The sequence below is a fragment of the Rhipicephalus microplus genome, chromosome 5 (genome assembly GCF_043290135.1).
Source record: "Rhipicephalus microplus isolate Deutch F79 chromosome 5, USDA_Rmic, whole genome shotgun sequence".
In the NCBI taxonomy this organism is placed as follows: Eukaryota; Metazoa; Arthropoda; class Arachnida; order Ixodida; family Ixodidae; genus Rhipicephalus; species Rhipicephalus microplus.
The window spans coordinates 11,281,491-11,303,331 of record NC_134704.1 but is presented as its reverse complement, the minus strand read 5'-3'; the positions used below and the strand labels follow the sequence as shown (position 1 = coordinate 11,303,331).

The window sequence follows — 21,841 nt, the reverse complement described above, 5'->3', positions numbered from 1 at the left end:
ATGGTTTATTCCTCCTTTATACGAATCGGTAAAACACAAAAGTAAAATCAGTCCATGCAGGATTGGTTTAATGTTCACCGTACATTAATATAAAAGCGCTTGCTCAAAGTTTATTGGTGCTTGACAGTCACAGCACTGCTTAACGTGTAGATGCATCCACGTTTCCGCTTAGTCATACATCTCCATCCCGATGACTAACATCCATCATAAATGATTAAACAAGCCCCTTGTGATCATAGATGCTTGCGGTAGCTCTAATAGCTAAAGGTGAGCGCGGAACTCGAGAAAACGTAGTGACAGCCAGAAGAGCGTGACTGATTAGACGCCAAACTTGGGCTAAGGTGGCCTACTCGAGGCATGTTCGAGTTAAACACTACTGCCTGATGAGAGGAAAACGCAACGCGCGTCGCGTCTTCACTTTGGCCGGCCGCGACTCTTCGCGGGGCGATCGTGCGTGGGGAATGCAGAGATAAATCCAGACGAGACCGGTGGGCGTCGCAGAGCTGTTTAGTATGGATGGATGCTATGAGCGACGCCGACTCTTGGGGTATAGTCGCCACCTGGGGGTGTGTTAAGGCATCGACAAATTGCACTTCTCCGATTGGAAACGCACCGAATGGGACGAACTCTTAAAAGCAACGTGTTGAAAGAACTAATGACGGATACCACGCGGTCATGATGCATTACTGCACTTTACCGAGAACGCTGTGAAAGGAGTATTTTTTTTTACGCAGCTCCCTCCTGGCCGACCACCTTTGGGCCTTCCAGCAGGCCTGTGGAGAGGCCGATAGGCTTGGCCTAACAGTCCCGACGTGGGAGTCGCCCGCTGCATGCTAACGTGCTCCTTGCAGGACCACAATAAAGTTTCGCAACCAACCAACCAGGTATGTGACAATGGCGCAGTGCAATAACGAAAAAAAAAAGACCGTCGTGCAGTGGATAGTGTACCCAGCATCTGTTGTCGCGGACCGAGAGGTTATAAGTTCGAATTCCATTGTCGGAACTTTTCATATTATGATCGAGCGTATTTTTTTTCTACGTCATTTTCGTGACGGAAATAGCTCTCTGAAATATTGGTGGACCCCGGCAAAAAACACTTTCGTGTCAAAAAAACAAATGTTCTGACTTAGCCACCAGTAGCGCTGACTAACCCTCTTTGGTGTTAAGCGAAACGCACATAAATACCATACAAAAAAGTGGACGAGGGAGTGCCCTCTGCCACAACTTAAATTACGGGGCATCGAAAACGTAATTCAAAGGTTGTGGGTTCGTACTCCATCAATAAAAAGGTTGATTTTTGTCCCCACTAATTTCTTTCAGTTTAAGTGAAAATCATTACATTGCAATTTGGAAACCACAAATAATTATCCCCGTGCTTTACTTCTGTCTGCTTTCATAAGTGGTGTGTCATATAAATATAAACAGGCCCCCTCGAACAACTCCTTCGCTTCACGAGAGTTGTTCTGAGAAGTGAGCGCTAACGTACAGCCCCCCAGCTACAGAAACTACCTCTCTTCCGCACATTTAAGCCTAAAAGAATAGGTAACTTCAAAGATAACCTTTGGCCACACGCTTAAGTTGAAACGCTGTACAGTAAAAGCTCGTTGTTTCGAACCCTTCCTGTTCGGAAGTTTGTATGATTCGAACGTGTTCTCTGGTATCGGCAGGCACATGTTCTCTTTATTGGCATAAAACACTTGTTCATTCGGTCATATCTGACCATTCTTCAGTTCACTATAACGTTTTTGGAGCAAAAGATCAAAAACGGCATTCGCGAACAAGCCCCTGCCCGTGGCCATGTGTGTGTGTCTGTGCGTGTGCGTTTGGGGGTGTGTTCATACATACGTAACAGTATTTCTCGGACTGCAGACCAGATTTCCTTTCAAATTGTTTGTGACGCTGATAGGACGGCGATGTCAACGCTTTATTGAAGTGGCGTGTAACATTTTCAGTACGTCACTAGTAAGGCTGCTAAACAACCAGACATTGCTCACATTGTTCTCCTCTCTGACGAAATACTAAAAACATAGGGCTAGCTATAGGAGAAAAAAGTTGAGGCAACAGCTGCAACCTTGACGTGCTGCGTTCGTTGGGGCCGTCATCGACTTATTGACTAACATGGCTGCGCAGAGCACCGAGAAACACTTGCATGCATTCCTCTGGTTAGACAAGGCATCGCTGTTCCAGAGGTGTTCTGAAATAGCTTAGATATACGCAGTACTGGCATCAATAATAGAAGTTTACGAGAAGTTACTATGCAGGACGTCAAAAAAATGGCATAGCGGTATAGCGTTATGTTATTTTTTTTTATTTTACTATACATCCAAACAGGAGTTCATGTGGAAATGAAGCCTTAGAGATTACAAAAATTACTTTGTCGATAAAGCCAACGTTCTTACAAGTGCAATTGGTTTTCGTCAAGACAGGCCCGGTGGCATTCGCTGTACAAAGACTTTTTTCCATCCATTGCCTTGCATGCTTATCTTTCTATTTCTATTCTCGCCGCATTATTGTAAAAATAAAAAAAGCAGTGCACGCAAACGAGTTCATAGGTTCACCAAGAAAACGATTCGCTCCTGGCTTCTGCATCTAGAACACTGAATTATAAAAGAAAAACATTTATGGCTTTTAAAAAAATAGAACATGATATACTAATCTGTTTTAAGGCACAACTATCTCTTGGACACCTCACACAACACAAGAACAAAATGTTTTATTAACAGATTATTTAAAAATGCTCAAAAGACGCACTGAGTTTGTTTAAATCATTGGTATGATATGTGGGGTTGAACGTTCCAAAACCACCATATGATTGTCAGAGATGCCATAGTGAAGGGCTCCAGAAATTTCGACCGCCTGGAGTTCTTTAACGTGCACCCAAATCTGAGAGCTTGTTTAAATCAATGCTGGCGTACAAATTAACACGGCGTGCCAAATTGGTCAGATTAAAATGCAACGAAGCTTGTTACGAAAAGCTCGTGTGGCGCATAAGAAGCGCGACCGCTGCCACAGTTAATCAAAGTGCGATGCGAGAAGCTTAAGCCAGGTGGCACTTTCGTAACGACAAACATGGGGGAAAAATAAATAAGCGGCTGAGTATTACGCTCCAATGAACGAGTAGCTATATCGGACGTGGCAGCGTTGTCATCCCAAATCCCCTTAGCGATTCCCCATTCCCTCTTATCTTTTCCCAGGTTCCCCAAACTCGGATCGAGTCATGCTAATGCGCGCAGCCGAGCGAAAGTGCTGGCTTCGCTCAACAGGTAAGCGCTCCCAGACGGGAAATTGTTCCTCTTCGTCCGCCTCTTTTTTCTCTGCCATGGAAGCAGACAGATTTAGTGGTATATCCTGCTTAATTGTTTAGTGTTTCGTTTCCGTACCTTCCTCTACTTTTCCCTTCCAAATAGTCTCACAGTCGTAAGTTTTCGTCTAAATTCACCAAACTTCGTAAGTTTCGCGCAGGGCGTTTCCTCGAAAATATCCTCACCGAGATTTGGCTTTATGGCGGCTTTCGGCAGCCTCGTTGCCTTTTGCCGGCAGGCTGTTTCGTCGCGTTTAGGCTGCTATCTTTTCGCTAGCCTCGCTTCTATTTCGGCTCATTCACTCCTCGTCGTCTTAAGGCCCGAGCGTTGAGCGCGGTCCTCAGGGCTTTAGCCTCTTGAGCCCTGCGCGAGGTAAACGTGCGCAGGAACGCCGTCTTCGTTTGCGGCTTTACGAGCTGCGAGTTAAAGGCAGAAACGGCGCACGCATCGATTTTTCTCGCGTCCGTCTCCAAGACGACAGTGAGACAACGGCGACAAAGCTCCTGGGACACGAGCAAGAGAAATAAAAGCCCGAAGGAAAAACATGCATAACGCGAGAACGAAGAACAAAAAAAATGAGTGTGAGAAAACAAAAAAAGTTCTTTAGGCGGCCGAGAACACGACAGCGTCTGGCAAGAGCATAATCACGTCTCGCGAATAAAATTCGCGCGCCCGCGAAAGAAAACAAAGCACGGCTCAGAGGTGTAGAGGTGGGGTGGAAGTTGCAGAAGCAGTCCCGCATGTGCATTTCAACGCCCTGCCTGCCGAGACAAATTGAAGTCGTCGCATGCCCTACTGACTTTGCTTGCTTTTTCTAGTTTCAAAGTTTGTTGAACTCGCTTCTCCTCATTCATTCTTTGTTGTTCTTTATGGGATGAGTTTCCCAGACTCTCCTTTTGTTTTGATAGAGTTAAACGAGCCTCCGGCTCGTTTTCTTCCTCGCTCCGATCGCTAAAGCTGCTCTCCGTCTCGCTCTTGGCCTCTTCCTCTTGTCGTGCAAGCAAAATGCCCCGTGTTCGCGCTCCGTTATTTATGGAGCCGAATTCCTCCTGAGAGATGTCCGTCCGAGTAGTGTTCCGTGTACCGCCGCGCGCACTCTCCCCGCACGATGCCTGCCGCTTTGCATGCCGGGAAGGGAAAGAGGCGCCGAAGGAAACCGGACACGGTGAGATCCGAACGGTTATTTTCTTCGAGCCACCCCAGTCGTTCTCGTTTCCTATCCGTCCTGTCCATTCTTGCCTGTGTGCGAATTTCCAGCTGTCTTCGACAAGGCACTTACCTTCGTCGTTTCGCCCGTGAACTTACACAAGTTCCAAGTTTAACCGTTTACACAATAGCGTTTTCACGTGTTTTTCACGTGTTTGAAATAGATTCAAGTTTATTTTACCATTTCAGTAGCTCCGTTTTATACTCGAGTCTTTTCGTAGTTTTCACCATACGTTTTTTTTTATTTCTCTTCTGTGTCAACTATACGATGGAGTAGGGGATATGGAGCGAGACTGCGTGATGGCGGCTTCGATCCTGGCAGTCGCATTTCGATGAAGGCGGAATGCTCGAGATCCACGTGCGGAACACGTTGTCGGTGCATGTTATAGAACACCAGCCAGTCAAATTTTGTGGAGTCTTTCACTATGCTAACGTGGTTTCTTGGGCGAGTTGGTACGACACGATTGACATAAAAAAAACAGCACCGATAACGGGGGACAAGAAAGCATGGAGACAGACGGCGGCACTGTCTTCCACTATGGCGGTTGTCATGACCATATGTAAAATGCCATTATCATTATCATCATCATTATTATCATCAACATCATCATCAACATCATCATCATTGATATTATTATTATTATTATTATTATTATTATTATTATTATTATTATTATTATTATTATTATTATTATTATTATTATTATTATTATTATTATTATTATTATTATTATTATTATTATTATTATTATTATTATTATTATTATTATTATTATTATTATTATTATTATTATTATTATTATTATTATTATTATTATTATTATTATTAGTGTTCTTCAACGTGCACTGACAACGTGACCAGTACACGGACCTCCAGCCTTTCGCCTCCATCAAAATGCAACCGCCACGACCGGGATTTAACACGCGACCCTAGAATTGGCAACCGAGCCCCTTAACCACTCTTCAACCGAGGGGGTTACAATCACAGGAAGAAGGCAGCGACGGCCCAGTAAATCCTCAGAGCTCTAGGCCGGAGTTTAGGTACACCCACACATGAACAGCCGTGATTCGATCGCGTGACCTTCAGGTCAGAAGTTGAGGACCATAACCCCTCTTTTGTAAATCTCATCGGGATGTCATCAAAGGAGTGACCCCGGGCGTGATTCTCCAAGAAAGGGCTAACGTGTGCGCTTCTGAACAGAGTTTTATGTGATTTAGACTCGCAAAAAACTTAAAATGACTTCGTTTCTTTTTTTTTCTTTATAAATACCCTGAAGGTCCGTTCGGGCATTACATAAAGGGGTTTTAGTTATACAATCAATTTGCTTATCAGAGCATTGTTATTATAAAACGATCTTGTGAAGGCAGTGACCTTGAATATATGAGTGACTGGGTTCACAGCATCGTCATTATCATCAGCCTGACTACGCTTACTGCTGCCGCGCCGTGGTGGTCTGGTGGCTAAGGTACTCGGCTGCTGACCCGTAGGTCGCGGGAACGAATCCCGGCTACGGCGGCTGCATTTTGATAGAGGCGAAAACGCTGTAGCCCCGTGTGCTCATATTTGCGTGCACGTTAAAGAACCCCAAGTGGTCGAAATTTCCGGAGCCCCTCACTACGGCGTCTCTCATAATCATACGCTAGATTTGGGACGTTAAACCCCAGTGATCAATCATTACGCTCACTGCAGTTTGAAGGCTTCTCTCATGTTCCGCAATTCAACTCTCTCCTACCTTGTAATAAATCATACCTTGAGCGTTTGTCTCCTCTTGGGATCCAGTCACTTAAACTTCATTGCCAACGTCTATCCTACGTAAGCACTACGTGCCCTACCCATTCATTCTACTTGATTTCAACCATTATCTCTTTAACAGCCGGTGTTTTGTGCCATAAGCCACTCTGCTCTCTTCTCGTCACACTCCTCCTTTTCTTTTCCGAGGCTCGCTGCATCGTCCTCAATGTAAGCTAAACCGTCTGTAAGCCTGCACAACGCAGCAAGGCTAATATCACTTAATTCCTAAACTCGTCTTTTCAGATAGTCACGACGCAACTAGTCTGTCTCCTGCGTACTTCAAGCATCGTTTGCACCCCTATCTCTTGTGTGGGCACACACTCTTCCGTCCTTTGTCTTACATCACAACTGGTGCAAGAAAGACCCCGTGGCTTGATTCTGTACAAGTATTGATTGTATTGATTGATTCTGTACAAGTGACCACGATAACAAGACATTCACAGATGTCATCGGCACTTTTTGAACGGCACGGAAAGCCTGTCGGGGGTGTCTGCGAAGTTATTATAAATTTGTACTCTGCCCTTGCTACGAAATTCACGAAAGCGTCGCTTGCTTGCTACGTGAGGTGACAATACTCTGGAGTTTGTTGCAACGATGATATTCTTCAATAGCCTCCTCTTTAGCTTTTACATTGACTTCACAATTGACTATTTCTTAATCGTCTCAGATTAAAAAAGAATACCTGCAAGTAAAGATCAATGTCACCGAAGCTTCTTGACTAGGAAGAAACACATAAGTATATTGTCACTTCTTATATTGTCATATAAATTATATATCACGTACGTTTATTTTAACAGAAAACCGAGAGTACGAGAAAAAAAGGAAAAAAAGCCCAACAAAGAGAACAAATTGCGGCTCGATGAAAGCCACATCGATACAAAGACGAGAACGCGTGAAACCAGATAAATCCGGGCGAAATTGGCGGACAGTGACTGCTGCTCATGACACGAAGATCAAAGCAGAGGGTAAAAGAAGATCTGAGGAAGAAAAAAAACTAAGAGAAATGAAATAGCGAAAGATAGTATACAGATGCGACAACATATAAAGAGAGAACAGAGTGGGAGATAAGAGGCACGGAAGTTGAACGCCGCATTCGTTCGAACTCCCAGCAACGAATTCGATTCCCAATTTCGTCTCGGCTCACTGGTTTCCAAGAGAAAATGAGAGCTTGGCGAACATGGGCGACAGCTGAGACCGCACGCGAACTCTGTGGGACGATTCTAGCGCGCCCGTTCACGTCCTCTGCAGTGACGGAAAATGTAATTTTAAAAGCCCTCGCCACCGATGTCAGCCCCCAAACGCTGTTCGAGCTTCTTGCTCAGTTTTTCTCGAAGTGGTGGCTCTTATACGGTCGGTGGTTCCGCGTGGAACGTGCACTTCGAACCGAAAATGAGTGCCCCGGGGAACCGTTCATGGTTTCTCGCAATACATTCAAATTATCGCCGGTCTCGACGTGCGAACGGAGAGAAGAGAAAAAAAAGCGGCTGTACCAATGCGCGGTATATTAGACGCATATTTCTCCCGCCTGACAGTCGGAGTCGCTCGCTCATCGGTTCTCTCGGGAACAAAAACAACAAACGGATCGAGAATTCCACTGCTCTAGCTCATTGGCACTCACCCCACGTCCCAGTCACTGCGCATTTATCTTTGCAAAAAAAAAGGTAAATTTATGAATCTTCGCCTTGATTAATATTAATTTTATTATCCCGATTGTTTTCTGCGGCTTCTTAGGAGTGTTATCAAAGCCACATAGAAGTGAAGAGATTAGATTTTATGACTTTATTGTCTTCACCAAAGCGCACATTCTATAAAACACCACTGCGTATTTCATCTCGGCCTAATGGCAGCGGGAACCGCCCCGTTATACGCCACGTCTTCTTAACGCTAGAGCGCTAAAGAGCTCGTTTCGCCAAAATGGCGTTGTCGGTGTGGGCGCGAGCGTCGTTTGTTTTGAGCGAAAAATAATCATCTTGTACGTGACCGAATAATTGAGAAAGATGGAAATAAAATAAAAAAATATTTTCGAGTCCCAGTGAGCATCAAACTCAGGCCGTTTGCGTGGCATGCAGGTGTACCACCACAGCTATGTGTTTGCTTGGAAGTACTGTGATGACTTCCTCTGTTTGGAAATGAAGTGAAAAAAAAACTTTCATGCTTTACACACAGACTCGTCTTGTATACAGGCTTCAAAGAACAAAATGAAATGTTGCAGTAATATCGCGTAGTACAAGCGTACATAGACGTGATTGTCATTACGACAACGTGCCAGCCACCCATTACAACATGCATATGGTTAACGGCGGAAGTTCAAAAACATTTCACGCGTAATTGCTCGTGGTTTAAAGCATGCTTTCTATTACACATAATACAGCCGTATACGAGAGCTCTTCCTGCAACAAGGCCCTTTGACTTTATGGATTAAATTGTAGTAATCCACAATTTTAGACTTCTCGAGTAACATGATACAAAAAACTCTGTTTTAAGTGTACGCACTGGAGACAAGATATTGCTATCGCGTTCAACTCCTGAAGACGAAGCCTAAAGGTTCCTCAATTTTGAATGCATTCATTTTCTAATAATCTACGCATTCATTGGGAAATTATTGAAGGTAACACCGAACTTGACCTCGGTGAGAATCTTTTAAAGCCAGAACTTAAGGTTACTGGTTTTGGGCACGTCAAGTATAACCGCAGCATTCAAATTAATGGCACGTGCGGTGAAAGCCTACGGATGGGATGTTTCAGTTACGTGCTCTTGCGGCCAGTAAAACGTAGGCGTATTCGATACACACAGAAGTCAGCACTTGTGATGCGCGACTGCCCAAGAAATGAATCGACATGAATGCATAGTATCATAGCGCTATACTTAAGTTGGACAAATGGGAATTTCGAGGCCTACATTATTTTACCAAGCACATTTCTTAACACTTCTTAACATTTCGTGTTAACCATTTTGCTTAATAAAGAAAAACGAGTTCTTCAATTCACGCGTCGTTCCTTCATTTACAGCGAGGATCTCGTTCTGGCAGACTTGGTGCATTCGGGTATATTATGCAAGAGATTATTGGTCAGTTGCCAGCTCGTTATAAGGTGATGCGCAATGCGACGCCGCTATGCAGAAAAAGAGTGCTCTACACTCGCCATAATGGCTACCGGTGGCGCTGGCTGACGCTCCCACGTTTAAATGCACATATATACTCCCTAAAGTAAATGGAGGGATGACTGCCACCGTAGCTTAGTCAGTTGAGCATCTGACACGTTATTCGAAGGTCGCAGGTTCGGTCCCTGCCAGCGGCAAGTCATCACTTCGTACATCGTCATCCTGTGTTTTTTTTTTCTAAATAAAGTTATGTTCTATATTGTCACAGGTGGTGACGATGAAGACGATATATTGACATTATATTGACGATATATTGTCACAGGTGGTCTTCGTTGTCACAACCTGTGACAATGAAGACCCCCACAATCTAATCGGTAAACAGGAAGTTATTTATTGGGCGGACCTATGATCTTCAAAAACGACTCAAAACAAAACTAACAGGTTCAGAGCAATAATAGTGCCGTGCTCGATCGTAGCTTCGTAGCTTGCTCGGTCGTCGGCGAAAGACTTCTTTTATAGATGGGTGGCGGTAATTTTTGGCGTTATCACTGGTGCTCAAGTTATGGTGGCGGTAATTTTTGGCGTTATCACTGGTGCTCAAGTTATCTCTAGAATAAGCTCGGCTACATGCAACTTTATCACAAGTCTAAAACGGTGGTCAGGATTTCCAAACATGCTGACGTGTCACTTGCCGAGTAGTGTTAACACGTGCAGTTTTTTCTCAATGAAGTAGATTGGCATAAAAATAAATAAATGTGCCTCGCTGTCTCGTATATGCCACTTTTTTTCTTTCGCTATAGGGAGAAGACCGTTCGACACGTATGCTTTCAAGCATACTCGTGCTGCGGATACCGCCACATACGTTTCAAAGCGCCAGTGTTGCTGTAATTTTATCATTTTATTTGATAATAAAATTATTAAAATAATAAATTTTATTGCTGCAATTTTATAACATGTAATTTTATCTCGTACGCTTGCCCAATCAAGAGCTAAAGACTAGCCGACTTACGCCTTATTTGTGCGCCAACATGTTTTTATATCATATTTTAAAAAGCATAAACATTAGGGAGCCTATAGCTTCGCCAGTTTGGAGTTAAGCGCGATAGCGATGTTCTGTTCCTTGTGCGCACTTCTAGCAGTAAGTGCATGAAACCTTTTCGCACTTGCTATACACCCACTACGTGGACTTCTGAGAAAATATATGATTGAATGATTGATGTGCTGGGTTTAACGTCCCAAAACCATCATATGATTATGAGAGACGCCGTATTGGAGGGCTCCGGATATTTCCATCACCTAGGGTTCTTTAACGTGCACCCAAATCTGAGCACAGGGGCCTACAGAATTTTCGCCTCCATCGAAAATGCAGCCGCCGCAGCCGAAATTCGATCATGCAACCTGCGGGTCAGCAGCTGAGTACCTTAGCCACAAGACCACTGCGGCGGGGCTATGAAAAAAGGCGTGTGTGCCTTTTGTAGTGTGTAATCGACTTTAAACTACAAAGCCATAATGATAATCACATGTTCTAATTAGGTTAGGTTGCCCCGCCGTGGTGGTCTAGTGGCTAAGGTACTCGGCTGCTGACCCGCAGGTCGCGGAATCAAATCCCGGCTGTGGCGGCTGCATTTCCGATGGAGGCGGAAATGTTGTAGGCCCATGTGCTCTGATTAGCGTGCACGTTAAAGAACCCCAGGTGGTCGGAACTTCCGGAGCCCTCTACTACGGCGTCTCTCATAATCATATGGTGGTTTTGGGACGTTAAACCCCACATATCATAATTAGGTTAGGTCAGGTGAGGATGTTGTAGGTAGCTGGTGGATCGAGCATTGCATAATTGGCAGGCATTCACCCCGCCGGGTTTCCTATTTGCTAATTGTATCTAATGGCCTTTGTGTGTTGTTGTTTTTTAACTTAGCACGAGAAGTCTCTTTAAAAACATTGTGCACATTGCGACGTAAGCCTGCATTAGACGGCAGCCTCTGTGCTATTCCGCATGCAGTATTGTGCAGGTATCCTATCTCGCTGCCCCATACTCCAAACATTATTGCCACTTATCACCAGTCACATACGAGGTCTGTAGCATTTAAAAATTTCAAAACAAGTCAGGACACCTGTTTTCTGAAGATTTACTGACCCCGCGGAAGCCCAATATCAGTCACGCGGTCCCATGGCGAGCCTAAACGTTGCAGTCTCTCAAATAAACCTTGTCATTCCTTCTTAAGCTCATGACACTCAAGCAAATAGGGTTCTATATAACCATTTGCCTTGCACTTCGGGCACAAGGACGTCTCAGAGAGTCTGATCTTGTGGAGTCATGCTGGTGTACGTGCTGATCCCGTTCGGATGCGATGAAGCAAGCAGGTCTCCCCTTGATAGCCCTTTTGTCACACATGACTGGAGAGGCATCAGCCATAACGAGTGAAAATGATTATTGACAGCTTCTCGTGAAATACGCTGATTGTCTTTGGCAGCCTTCTTCGTTGGTGTAAGCTGACGTCCGTTGGCAATGGGCGCTTGTACCACGCGTTATTACTACACTATTTCATGTTGCATTGTGAAGCATGCATACAGGATGTGTGTGTTTGTGAAGCATGAAAGCTACTTTCACTGCATTTCCATGCAGACGAAGTTTTTATCACTGTTTTCACAAGCGCAGGCGTGGCCGTGTGGTAGAGCATCCGCTTGCCTTGCAAACGACCCGAGTTCGATCACCACTTGGTCCCAAACGAGCCTGGTTTGGTCTCTACTCAAACCAAGTATTTTTTATCACTATTTTTCTGCATCGTTTTCGACTTTTTGGTCGCGCATTGGATCATTTTTCGCTCACGGCAAACGACGCCGACACTGGCACTGGTACTTCTGCAAAACAAGCTCTTTAAGGCTATCGCGTTAAAAGATGTTAACATCCGAAGTTGACGCCAGCGCGTAGAACAAGGACGAAGAGGCAAATGACGACAACACGCTCTTTCTTCATCCTTGCTTTGCGCACTGCCGTTCGCTTCAACCTGTGCGACAAATTTCAACCAATGCGACAATGTCCATGTTTCTGCGAATTAACCACTTCAATAACGTTTTCACGCAGAGCTTCTAGTTTATAATGCCTAAGTTGAAATCACTATGTTGATATGCACAAATGCATTTTTGGTTTGTCTTCTTGCAGCTACGTCCTGACTTGGTTTGAATCGAACGTTTTCCTGTAGAGTTGGAATTGCGTCTTATTGATACAGTAGAACTCATAGAGGTGGTAAGAGTATGAATAAACACAAATTATGGGATTTCACACGCCAACGGAAATGGTTAGTCGAGGATCCTAAGTAACTGACCATTAAGTTCTCCATATATTGTGCACTTCAATCAGGGTCTTGTAGATTTTGTTTGCAACTAAATGCGATTGCCTCGACTGGAATCGAAAACGCGCCCTCAAGAAAAGCACCGCTTTATCATAACCTTTAACCCACCAAGGTTGATCAAATGGCCAACAAAATGTGTATTAACATCATGCGATAAGTACTGACCAGGACCTTATCTGCAGCCATGTTATAAATGGCAGTAACTGACATTTACAACATGAAAAGACGTAAACCTCGCGCACACAAAATATGTTAACCGGCCGTCCCGAAGTTACTATCTGCAGAATTACCTGAACAGTAGCGCGAAAAAAAATTGAAGCAGCTTCGGTCAACTAACGTCACGAGGACTGGTTAAATAGCGGATCTGGTTGCGTCATATTGCCGTTTCATTACTCAATGATACTCTGCAGTAATGTTGCCACTATCTGCACTGTTCGACCAATCTTCGTGGTCTTATGTCACTGAAGCTGCTTTGAATCTCATTTTCGTAACGTTTAGTAGACCTGAGGTCTGTATATAGTGCGACTTGACCAATTCATGTGGCACATAGCCGTTATAAGAGCTCCGTTACGCTCGGCAGTGATTGACCTCGTTCTCAAAGCTCCACTGTTGAAAAAAATAAATGACGCCGACCACACACGCACTGAGAGTAGCTTGACAAAAAGCAGACGGTTGCTCAAGGTGTTCTGCATTTCGTGCTTTTTCGGAAGTTCACAACGCGACGAGAATAGAATCATTATTAAAAGCGGAGCACTCTAGTGGTTCAGGCTGTCGTGTTCTGTGAGTCGTTTCTTGGCGTGCACCGATAAAACCACAGGTAACATTTGAAGAAAAGTTAAGGGACAAGCAAACGAAGAATAGGAAGAAATGGGAAAGTAGGAAGAAAATAGAAATGAACACACATGCAGATTAAGAAAAGATGAAAGAGAAAAGGAAAGAAAGATTGGAGGAAAGAAAAAACAGGAAACCGAACAGAACATTTGCTTCTCGTGAAGAAAACTGTCCAGCTCCACACTTTTTTCAGAACTGGCACCGCTCGCGAAACTAGCATAGGAGAAATTGGGACGATTTTCGCGCAATACGCTCGCAGTTTATATTCACGTGCGCTCTTCGAACAGCCGTGAAATCACGAACGATAATAGGAGGCAAACCGGTACCGTAGATCCCGCCCCACGGGTCATATAGCATGTCCTGCCTCTGAGCACTCACTCTTTCATCTCTCTAGCCACTGCATTGATTCCGCTCCCATTCACCCGACCCGACCCATCGTTTCTTTATCTCAGCCGCGCCGCGGCCCGACCACGCCCTTGGAACATCATAACTCACAATCTCACCACGAGGTGACAGCACCTGACCAGCAGGCGCTCCCGCTCTCCTGTTTTCCTTCCTGTCTCTCCCTCCTGTAATTCCATTCAGTTTCCGTTTCAATCCACTGCGCTGCCCGCTCCTTTCTCGGCGAGAATGTTATCAGCTATGCAGAAAGCTGTCGTACGAAACAATCCATATGTCGTATGAAATGTATGAAACAATGTCGTATGAAACATTGCTAAGTTACATAAACGTTTGTGATATTTTGGAGTAAGTAGTTGTTTAATTAACTGTGGAAAAATGGCGTAATTTGCAACAAAACTAATTATAGCGTTGATTTCATTGAAAGCAGAGCGGCAAGATATGAAGTCTTCATTGGTATAACGAACATCCGAGCTTGCAAAACATGTGCTCAAAAGACGGATATATAATCTGTGTGTTTATGCATACAGCTTGCAGGTGGGCGTGGGCGCTCGTGTGCAAGCTGTAAGGTTGGTGCTTCTTTAAATAACAGTTGTCGAGGTTTCTGACCCTGAAGTCCCAATATTATTGTGCAGGGATGCCGTAATACACGGCTTCAAAAATTATGACAATCTGTACTCCGCCAAGTTTTAGGCAGACTTATCTAAGCACACTCGATCCCGAGACCTTCAGGGCTTGCGTGTTTAACAGCCCAAACGAAAGCTCAATACTTTAACCCTGAGTATTGCGGCCTGCTTCTTAAACGTCAATGGACGCTGCTAATACCGTTAACTTCACAACAACCGCTCACGTAAAAGCACTTCAACAGCGCTGCGGTGCACTGCAGAACGTCTCATTGCCAACCGAAAGCAGTAATCACGCTTCAAGAACTTTGTCACCCACACGCTATACGAAAATGCAACGTCTTTCTTTCGCTGGCGCCCACAAATGGCAATGCTTCGTCAACAAAGCGGCAAGGGTGAGGCACCTTTAAAACTTGCTGGCTCTCCCTTCATGCTTCAGTTTGTAGGCAAAACGATTTCGCAGGAGAGACAGTTTGCCTATCATTATTTCCCCAGTTTCCATTGCTTTATGTAACTGTTACCAAGGGTTCGAGTGCTGCCGCTTCATTGTTCAAAGCACCACTGAAAACTCGTCGAGTAAGATAAAAGAATTGGTCTGCAGTACTAGTCTACCTCTAACCCCCATATTCTAGAACGTCCCTTCACTCAACGCTTCACCATCACTTGAGAAAGCCGATGGGAGTGCTGTCTCAAGGCACGGCAAGTCATTGCATATCAGTGATAATCTGCTGCGATTCTTGAGTAGCGCAGCGTCATTTTCAGCCGAGTGGTGTCGCAGTGCTCAACTCTGTCAAGTGAAGGGTGGAAGTCGAATCGAGGAACGTTTGTGAATACGAGTGTAAGAACTACATCAAATGGTGGTGCGAAAAAAATAAAAGAATGCAAAAAAATGAAATAACTTGCTACATTGCAACAGTTAACCATCTTATCGGCTGTCGGCGGCCATCGAAAAGCAGTAAAATGTATGTGAGGGTTCATTGGGCAGCCGCCACCTCGTGCGAAGAACATGTGGCCCGTGGCGCCACCCGGCAAAATAAGCGTTTTACACTCACCGTCTTAACTAGAGGTGGCGCTGACTAACCTTCAGGTATTATGCACACAAATTATTGATTGATTTGCGGGGTCTAACGTCCCCAAACCACCATATGATTATGAGAGAGGCCGTAGTGGAGGGCTCCGGAAATTTCGATCACCTGGGGTTCTTTAACGTGCACCTAAATCTGAGCACACGGGCATTTTCGCCTCAATCGAAAATGCAGCTGCCACAGCCGCGATTTGATCCCGCGATCTGCGTGTCAGCAGCCGAGTACCTTACCCACTAGACCACCGCGGCGGGGCTGCACACATAAATACCTCACAAGAAAAGTGAACCGGGGTGTACCCTCTGCCGTAGATCAAATGATAGAGCATGGGAGGCATTTGAAGTTGGTGGGTTCTAATCTTACATAAGGAAAGGGTGATTTGTCGTACACTTAATATCTTCCAGTTCAAGTGATAATCGTTGCAATACAGTTGAGAAACCTTGAATAATGTCCTCTTTCATTTCATAATGCTTTTGAATTGAATCGAAGTTTATTTGTCCTGAAATTCTTACAGGATCGGGAGCAGAGGCTAAAGGCTATATAGGCTGACATGGGGCCTCTGCTCCTAAATACAGTTTGGCACGCAGGCCGATCAATCTGTCGCATATGTTTTCAGAAATAAATGTATAACACAACAAATAACACACAGAAATAAATAACAACAAATAAACCATAACACAACAAAATTTAGCATGGTCTTGTTACGCAATTTCAGGGAAAACATTTGAAAATCACTTCATCACAAAAGCGTCATCTGAAAGGAAACTTCATCAATACAGAATGTAAAATAAAGCATAAGAAAAGAACCTACAACACATAACTCAAATTGATAGATAGGATGTAACAAATCAAGTACAGAAACTTTAATAAGAATACTCAATATCATGGTTCATTAGGATGAACTTGATAATGGTGTTCGAAGGTACAGAATTGAAATCTATGACACCATGTAAATGATTTACCATTCGAGGGTATTTGATACTGAACGTGTTGCTTGCCATAACTTGTCCTTATTGCTGGGACTTTCCAGCGTTGCTGACGCATGGTATAATGAGTGTTGTTAGGCGGCTTCTGAAGACACTGAGGCTTGTTTTGTTTAATCCACTGCAGAAGTTTGAAATGATACAGTTTTGTTACCGTTAGTAATGCGTATTTTCAAAGAATGGTTTGGTTTTCAAGTCCCTGATAATATCATGGTATTGCTCGAATGCTCGCAAAACTCTTTTTTTGAAGAACTAGTAGTTAGATATAATGGGCTGTCGATTTTATTAGTAGTGTATAGTATATAAAATGATAGCGAGATTTTGCTACTTCAGCAAGCTGCAGTAGTGTAGCACAAACACTCATGTGGCGGGGGTCGTATCATTTCGCTGAAAAGTATCTCTTCTAATGGGGAATGCCGTGTCTGCCGAGAGACGAATCCCAACATAATAACGAGCAGCTACTTATCCAATTAGCAGCAGCAGCGAAACAATACTATTCTTCCCACCTTGGCAGCCTGTTTTAGCAGCCACAACCTATACAGTGCGTTGGCGCTGTGGTTTATCGGAATGCAGTGCGGCATGCAGCCGTGTAAAACGCTATTTTAAAATTCATATGGCACCCACAACGCCTGCGAACGTTATTGTAAACGTAACTTATTAGGTCTCTGCGCACTAATAGGGAGCAAACGCTATTTTAAAATTCATATGGCACCCACAACGCCTGCGAACGTTATTGTAAACGTAACTTATTAGGTCTCTGCGCACTAATAGGGAGCAAACGCTATTTTAAAATTCATATGGCACCCACAACGCCTGCGAACGTTATTGTAAACGTAACTTATTAGGTCTCTGCGCACTAATAGGGAGCAAACGCTATTTTAAAATTCATATGGCACCCACAACGCCTGCGAACGTTATTGTAAACGTAACTTATTAGGCCTCTGCGCACTAATAACGAAATAACTAGCGTTCGACGTACTCGTAACACTAACATGACATCCCAGGGTTCGCGTCTCGCCATGTTGGTGTTCCAACGTGGCTGTTTCAGTGACGTTACATCGGTGCAAGCCATCTATAAATTACTATTTACAAACACTTCTAGTGAATACGCGCCCTTGTAACATTATGCGCACGTAGTGTACTTGAAAGAACAAACCTCCAGAGAGCACATTGGGACGTCACCGGGTTTTCGAGAGTTGCCTGCTGACCGCTTTGTCATACCAAACAGTTTCTTGAAAAGATACTGTGACTGCGTTGAGCGCACTTCTTAAGAACCATAACGTCGGTGTTGCGCCTAAGGGCCGGCCACAGAGGAGGCATGGCTATAGTCAAAGCTGGGTGGGTGAAATCATGCTCTCCCCTTTTTTCCGCCACCCTAATCACACAGAATTTTCCGCTTGGCATGAGCTGTCAATCAAACCACAATTCACGGGATTGAGCGCTATAGTAAAGAACTTTGACTTATGCTTACCTCTGAATTCCCGACGGTGGTGCTGAACATTTGCGCATTAGGAAAGTCCGCCCGTTGCAAAGAAGCAGCATGGGCATACTCGCGCAAATCGCCACAAGTGTGCACTGAAGTGTAGCAGGAGTAATCGACCGGAGTGCTAGTCGTTAGCTTTCGTAGCACCAGAAAGAGAGCACAGATAGATTACGTGGCTGCAGTCTAGCGCAGTAAGACCGCCAACTGCCTGAAGCAATAAAATTCAAGAAGCTTCAGCGACGTTATCTCCGGTGTCGATCGCACTCGCTTTACCATGCCACATCCGTCGCGCCACAGTTTGTTGCACTACCTGATCTCGACCGCAAATGTAAAAGAGGAAGCTTACGCAGCATTTACAACTGGCATGTGGCCCCAAATAGTTCGCAATGATCAGCTTTCAAACCTGCCTCTGGCGTACTGCGAGGATGCGGCGCAGTCAACTTGCGTTGTCATTGCCACCATGTAAGAATAGACAAGTGCTGACACTGTCCCCGCAACGCGTCGAAAAGTGCAGTCCCAGCGCGTCCAGATGATATTCAGGCAGTTATCAGTTATCTCGCAGCTTCGTCGGTGCCTCCCTATAGATGGCGCTACGACGAGCGGGGTCGGTCGTCTCGGCAACGACGCCATTGCTGGCATGTGTGACCGCGCTGTTTTGAAGCCAGGCTTTCTTCTTCGGGTGCGTTTAATGTTGTTCTGTCGATGAAGGTGACATCTAATTGCTTAGAGGTTCCCGAAATGGGATGAACGTGTTTTGTACCGAACTACCATTCTGGCTAGTGGACTTATGTGGAGCGCGTGCCATTCTTCAAATGGCCGTGTGACAATGGTCATCTGGAGCAGTGGCGTTGTGCAATACCGAGGTCAGACCGAACTAAAATGCCTACGAACCATGTTCGCGCCAAGCAGTGAATACGCATGAAATACGTTTCAGGGGCAGTAACTGTTCACTTGTAATAGAGGGGTAATAATGATTATTGGTGGTTTACGTGTCTAAATCACAATTCGGTAACGAGGGGCGCCTTAGTGGAGGGTTCCCGACTAATTTTGATCCGGTCCGGGCCTGTTTAACATACAAAATACGTCTAATCATGTGGGAGTTCCTTGCACTTGTTCCCCACTGGGAAACGTTTTTTATGAAGGCATAGCACACTGTCTAATGTTGTTTTAATTATTTTTCTCCGCAGCGAAGAATGCTGTGAATATACGAAAATACTAGTACGCGAGCGATACTTACCTTTCAGTATTCCCCGATCGATCCGTGTTGACGATGTTCCCGCCCTGAACAAGGCATTTACGTGTTAACGAATCATCAAACCTGGTAAACATTTACCTTGTAATCTGAAATAACGAATTTCATTCGCGCTCTGGGAGTTAGTCACACCATTTGTAACGAAAACGAAGGAGAGGCAAAAGAATTTCAATGCACAGCTTCGCTAGCTACGTTGGCCACGGCGCCATCTGACGGCTCGGAGCAGAGTATACGCCCGTGAGACCGAACATTATCTCGTTACTCAGGCGCGATTAGCGTCAACACCTGAATATCCTTACTCATGCTTACACTGTGGCCATTGCTGCTTTGATAAGGACGCCTGTGAAAGGCGGTGCCTCTTGCTAAAAAGAAAAAAAAATGAGGAGAGGGGGCATAGCAATGGGCGCCCTAAGAAGCTGACGACAGCGTGAACGAAGCCTGAGCACTCCCGTCTTTTGGCGGTATTTCTACTGGTCTTTTTTATCTATATTTTTGTTATAAAAATGCTACGCCATTCAGGCGCCTGTTATCTTCACACATGAATTCCACGTCGAGGCTAAACCATTTTCCCGAACCTAGAATTGTGTAGTGATTAGTGAACCAGAATTCTATTTTTAACTTTTAATTAATATTTGAGCAATATTGCTCATGTAAAAATGTTGTAAAATGCAAAAATTTATGGCGTATTCGTTTTTTTAGAAGACACGCGTGCCCCGTCGCGGTGGCCTAGTGGCTAAGGTACTCGGCTGCTAACCCGCAGGTAGCGGGATCGAATCCCGGCTGCGGTGGCTGAATTTTCGATGTAGAAGAGAGAGGAAAATAACGCATACTCCGCTTCACACGGCATCACGCACGTTCTAGTTGGTTTTGCAGGCTATATATAGTGCTGCTCGTGTGTCAACGAAGCCGCTGCTGCAACTCTGTGTCATGGGCGTGGTGGTTTGTGTGCTCAGATTTGGGTGCACGTTAAAGCACCCCAGGTGGTTGAAATTTCCGCAGTCCTCCACTTCGGCGTTTCTAATAATATAGTTTTGGGACGTTAAACCCCACATATCAACTAATCCAAAGACCCGCATTACTTGAGATATTAATAAGACTTTCAAAACCTTCATCTAGGTCATATCAAAACAATTCTCTGGGTGCGTAAGAAAGGCCAAAACTGTGTTACGTCAAGCTGGAAAGTCATATGACGAACGTAGAGAAAAGGCGCAACGCATCGAAATTCACTCAGGAAAAATGGCTATATTTCAAACAGTAAGTTCTTACACCTTAGGCAACGCAACTTGTTTCCTCTAATAGTGATCTTCACTGGTTTACATATAAGTTTGCTGGAGTTTTATAACTGATACACAAGCTTTTCTTTTTTTTTCGCCCCACTACGGTGGGCTAGTGGCTAAGGTACTCGGCTACTGACCCGCAGGTCGCGGGATTAAATCCCGGCTGTGGCGGCTGCAATTTTGATGGAGGCGAAAATGCTGTAGGCCCATGTGCTCAGATTTTGCTGCACGTTAAAAGCCCCAGGTCGTCGAAATTTCCAAAGTCCTTCACTACAGCGTCTCTCATAACCATATGGTGGCTTCGGGACGTTAAAGCCCCCATATATTTTTTTTTTATTTGAATGCGTGCCCTGCAGCAAAAAAAGTATCATCCAGCATAAAATACTGATTGGGATGCAAACGGAGGTGTTTAAGTTAATAACTCATGAAAAAAAAACACGGACAAATAAACGCGTAACATAAGCACGTCTTTCTTTGTGTTTTCCAGCGCGCTATATGCATTAAGTGACATACCAACACGCCCACAACGCTTTATATACATTACTAATAAAACGGAGTTTATGCTCTACAAAAAAGGTTCAGGGGACAGTTGTGGTTTTACACACACACTTAAAATCATTTTTCACTTTATTTCGTTTATTGTGCTTTTTGTCGCCAGGGCTACGCAAGTCAAGTTATTGGCATTGATGTTCTTATTCTTCAAGAGTGAAATAGCATATTGTTATTTATCGAGAACCTTCCATCAATTCCGACATTGATTGATCAGCTATCCTTCCACACGGTCAACACATCACATTTCATTTTAAGCATGGCGCGGAGGTTGTTCCACTATTTTGTTTGCCTTGTTGTAGGTCACTTCTTCAAATAAGTCTTGACATCCCTATACGAGTTCACACAAAGGATACTCCGCAATGAAAACATTTTGGAATCGCGCGAACGTGCGTGAGTCACCACATAACAGCATTCACTCTTCGCGCTTCCCAACCCCACAGGACTAATCACTGAGGCTGTGTAAAGCCAAAAAAGGGCCAAGCCGAGCCAAGCCGGAGCCCCCACAGAGGTGGATCGAAGTCCACCGAACCCGGAATGCCTCCGCGAGCACCCGACGCAGCCCGCTCTTCCTCCTCGCTCTCCTTGCGAGGGTTTTTCATCCCGCGGCCTG

The 21,841-nt window shown here is 44.6% G+C and overlaps 1 long non-coding RNA gene across 1 annotated transcript; it reads left to right on the top strand.

Moving 5' to 3' along the window:
* The first annotated feature begins 734 nt into the window (after positions 1-734).
* On the top strand, positions 735-21,807 carry LOC142817661 (uncharacterized). Its single transcript, XR_012895286.1, has 3 exons — positions 735-884; positions 3,195-3,263; positions 21,672-21,807. It is a non-coding gene; the product is annotated as an uncharacterized LOC142817661 (long non-coding RNA).
* Positions 21,808-21,841: the final 34 nt, after the last annotated feature.